Here is a 5,042-nt window from a genome sequence, read left to right on the forward strand (position 1 = left end):
ATAATATAATAATGTGCTGCAATAATATGCTTATGAAGGTTAAGACAGCAGTTAAAATGCATACATCACCATTCACGAAGGCGGTTGAAGGCACAGCTTCTCCACACACTAGGAAACAACGGCTACTCAGAATACAACCAATTGATGACAGGCTACCACCGTGTTGTGGTTGTCAGGTTAATCAGACTCGATAATTTTCGAAAAACCGGGCTAGCACACTACTCATAGGCTGGCTGAAAACTCTTCAGCAACCGATGAGACGTTTCACCCCTTTTGGGGCTCATCAGATAGCCGCAGGAGGACACCATCACAAGCAAGAGATGCAGCTGGATTCAACTTCGTTTCCTATTGAGACCAACTTAGTTTGCAAGTGAGAGGATTTAGCGGGTTCCTATTATGATTTGTTGACATTACTGAACTGAGTAATCAAGTAGTTTAAAGGGCGTAAGTCTCACAGATGATGTGACCTGCAGGCGGCCAATTGGCTGTCTCTATTAGGTGTACTTTTGGCTTTCCATTAATTGGGATCTGGTTTATCAACCGACACGCACAGAGGTGACCAAGCACAATCACAAATTCCCTCTGACACACGTCAACATAACGGTCGAAGCTAACAGATGAACCATGACAAGTACTCCCTACCCTGAAATAAAGTTAAATTTGCGTGCTTTTATTTGGCTATAAATTCACTTGAGTGTTAAAATCACATCATTCTTCATTTTGCCTTGGTAATATTTCGAAACTTGCCTGATTGTTAACGAGAACATGATTTTCTAAACCTTTCCGCAAATCCAAACAAATTTCGGTAAGGTTTGCTTAGATTTATTTTGCTTATCGAGGTAAACAATTTTTCTCATTCATTCGGAGGTTTGCACAGCAACAAGCAACAAAACATTTCGTGATGCGTTTTATCTTCGTCTATCTCTTGCAACATAGCATGACGTAATTGTGCATGCGATAAGAATTGAATCTGCCGAGTTTCCGTTATAAAAACCTGGGGAATATCCACGTCACCATCAGCCTACGTCAGTTTTAATATCAAATCGGCCTCCACACTGTGGAACAGTCTGCGCCATTATAGGGCGGACAGTCTGTTAAATTTTGTTTAATGAGTAACTTAAGGGTTGCCCCCCTGTCTATCCCATACCTTTGATATTGGCACTGTTCCCCTCTAGATCAACCACTCCTTGAGGCAAACTTCCCCCAGGAGACCACTCTTGCATCAAAGACACTTTCCGTGGAACCTTACAAGATAGATGGACACCACTCCACTGTGCTTTGTAGCAACTAAGTTTTAGTGTATTTCTGTCTGTGCCGCACATCAACAAACAGCGTTACCAATACATGTTGTACGTTATCGATTCCTTAATTTACAGTGACCAACCCAGAAATCAGGTAACCTGGCTCTAAAGATTTCCCCAGTAAATGTGTAGGAAACCACGTCTTTTACGAACAGAAGGCTAATAAACAGACTTGAAAGCTTATGCGGCGTGTCCTCGTGACATCCACTCCCGGTGCCCCTAGAGTCAGCGTTTGGAATATGCGCATGCACCTGACTGTCAGAAAACTCTGAGAACTGTGAACTCTAACCCCTTTACATGTAGGAAATGCACGAATTGTCACATAAATATACTGTATCAAGGTTGTGGCCAAATTGAACCAAATACTGAAGGTATTTCGAACAGAATGACTTCCTAGTTGGAGCAGTTTTTACAAGATGAGAGAACACGTATATGATCTGTAGATCATGTGTGCGTCCGCTTACTTGGCAATGGTTATATTTCTAATGATAACTTCTATCCACTCCATGGGCGAAAAACTTGCATTAAAACGGCCCTAAAGCAGAAGAGCCATGTATATTGAAGTGGAGGGGACCATAGCCGTTTGATAGGCAATTTATTTGTTTCTCTGAAAGTTTTGTGTACTGAACCTTCTAGAGCAGAATTATTCCAAAGATTCTATGCAGTTTGCGTATACATAGAATTCTCGGCATCTTGGATAACGATTTTTTTTAGTTTATTACTGTTGTACAGTATAATATGTTCGGAAAACTCCAGGAACTACAATAACTCACTCATCCTAGTGCATTGGAAAATAAACACAGTGCAAAATAAAAGCCTATCGCATTTTTTCGTAAGTGCTTCCTCCTTCGAATCCAAAGCTCGTCGGTTACCAAAAGGAGCTATTTATAAATCAAGTTGGAAACAAATTCATCCATAAGGGTAAAACTGCATGGAATAATCTAAAGCGCTTATTTAGGCTCCCCTCAAACAGATAATGAAAAATGGTTCAAACGTTTCGAAAAACTTTGGGTAAGCTGCTCTGTTAGCCGCTGTTACAAAAACAAGTGTGCAGTGACTCGGCCACCCAACTGGCGACTGCGTAAGCTCTGGAAGCCGGAAACTAACGCCACCAGAGCAACGTTGGTGACCAGGATGTTGGCTGAGCTTGGCAGGTTTGTAGCAAATTAGCTGAGATAGCAACATTTTTGCTATGTACGTAATCAGAGCGCTGAAAAACTCCCTTTATGTCACGTAGGCAGAAAATATATGTGGGTATAGAATTCAAGCAGAAAAATCTCCAGATATCGACAACAGAGCTTTGAGACAAATTGATAACTAGCAATGTATTGCACCAAATTGTGCAGTTTTGCTCGTTAGTGGCTGTTGAAGACTGAAAAGCTGCACAGAGACTTTATTTTGCCTTTTGGGGACCACCTAACCAAAAGGAGTAGCGGTTCCATTTGGAAAACCTAGAACCCTAACACCTCATTTGTTCCTCCCTAAATGAAGCTTATTCGGAAGAAAGCACTGAAAAAGAACGCGAAACTTCCACATCAGTTCGGAAGAGAAGCTTGCCCACAAATGTCATGGTCATCGTAGTTAGGCGACCATTACCATCGCTATACAGTTTCTTATTTTATTTTCAATGGATCGAAGTGTTTTGTGCCGATTTGTGTTACTCATTTCCTTCTTTCTTCTTTTAACATTTTCAGTTCTCTTATTTCACGTGATTGTCAGAGTCTCTAATTGTTAACGCCCGCTGAAGCCAACTTTTTTGTTGTTAAATTCCCAAACAGAAGGCCATTTATTTCTCTGAAAGCTTCCGTCACGTCGAAGTGCATTTTATGGAATGAATGACTTAGCAGTTATAAAAGAGAATGCATTCTCTCTGGCGCATACCGACGATGCTCTGTTGCGGACTGTTTGTCATAATTTTATCATTGGCCGCGTGCGATATAGGCACTGCTTAGATTTTGCGTAAAGATACTGAAATGGGCAAAGCCACTCACTAACAAAATAGGGCAGACCAAAAGAGTAGTACCTTTAACAGAGATCAGCATTTCGCCCTATATGTACGTTTTACTGTGAGAATAGAACCGCAACTTTTAATCTATTGGTTGGCGAAGATAATATGCGTCCAGTATGCACCCAGCAAAATACGTATACTACTGAGCTTGAGATGAGGGTTAGAGCGCAGATCTACTGACGGAAAAATCCATGGTTCGAACCTGGCCTCCGCATCGTGACTGCTCGTGTCTATGCTCGAACAATCTGGCGGTATCTAAGCCTTATTACTTCTTTCGGGCGGCATGGATGTTATGTCGATTTTGCAAAGCTGTTTACCCAGAATATACCCTTGGAGTTCTGACACAGCTGACTCTTAGCTGTCCGATCCAGTAAGCACCAAACATGTTTGTCCGTCATTCAAACTATAAGAACCAGCAATTTGTTCAAAATATTTCTGTTGTGGGCATGGCCCTGTCAGAGCGAATATGCTCCCCGAATTCGCTGCTACCAATAACTCGGCTATAGACCAGCAATCGACCAGCCTCGGATATGTTCAACAAGAATAATATCTAGCATTTGTCATTTACAGCAACTTCAGCCAGTATGAACTCGACAGTATCCGTGACTTTGGGATGATATAATTCTCGCTCACCAACACCACACATACTAATACATTCTAAAGCCCTCACCCAACAAAATAGTTTCTGAAAGAAACGATTGCCTGATTAGTCAGCAGTGAAAGTCGAGTTTAGTGTGTCAACTCGTGGTCGCACTTTGAATTAATCATCTTAAGAAGCGACTTCAGGCCCGTTTTGGAGTCGCCACAGTAAATTGCGTTATGATCGAACATTTGAGTAATATGGGCTTAATAACTCATTTATTTCTCAACGCGGGGTACCAGCTTCGTCTTGGCATGTTTTTTTTCAATGAAAACATGGACCCTACCTCTTGAAAATCATGAATTATGGTTTGACGTCAAGATCATGATTCACATTCCTCTCTTGCATGTGCCCTACTGTGTTAGTCAGGTGGAACCTCTTGAGCGCATTTTCGTACCACTGTTTGACCGCTGACCAGCCTGCAGTACAAATGATCACATGTTTTTAAGTGAATCAAACTGTAATTGATCAAAACAACCAAAGTATGTTACTGGGTCGTCGTTCGAGCCGTCGGAAGTTTCGCTCACATTACTCAAGCGCAAACATGTTTACCTGTTCAGAAGTAAAAATTCAGATGAGTCCAGCGTGCTTTGGTGGAGTTCAGCTGTTCAGCTGTAACATCCTTCCGGTGCCTAGCTTGCCATGCCACCCAAGGAAGCACGAGGGCTGGGATACTGCCAGGTTGCCCAAGCCTAGACAGGGGAAGTAGAGTGGCGGAGGTCGGATTCGAAACACGGACCTTCCAATCAGTACATTCGTGCTCTAACCACTTGGGCCATCTCGCCCCCTTTGGTGGAGTAGTGGCAACAGGCCCACCTCGTATGTCAAATGTGCGAAGTTCAAACCTTGGTCATAAGATATGCACTGTGGACGAGCGCTAATCGGAGTGAAACTCAGGTCCAGTGCTTCCCCGTTTGGTGTGGACTCAATGGGATGATTTCGGGAGAAGAGGAGGGCGACTGTTCGAACGAGAGTATTGTGAATATGTTCTACGAAATCCTGAAACCAATAACACCTGGATTGATATTATACCTACTGTTAGCCGTAAACGGCCGACTTCTGCGGTAACATGCTCTTACTGCCTTTTTAACGT

Source organism: Opisthorchis viverrini, assembly GCF_000715545.1.
Source record: "Opisthorchis viverrini unplaced genomic scaffold opera_v5_1, whole genome shotgun sequence".
Classification (NCBI taxonomy): Eukaryota; Metazoa; Platyhelminthes; class Trematoda; order Opisthorchiida; family Opisthorchiidae; genus Opisthorchis; species Opisthorchis viverrini.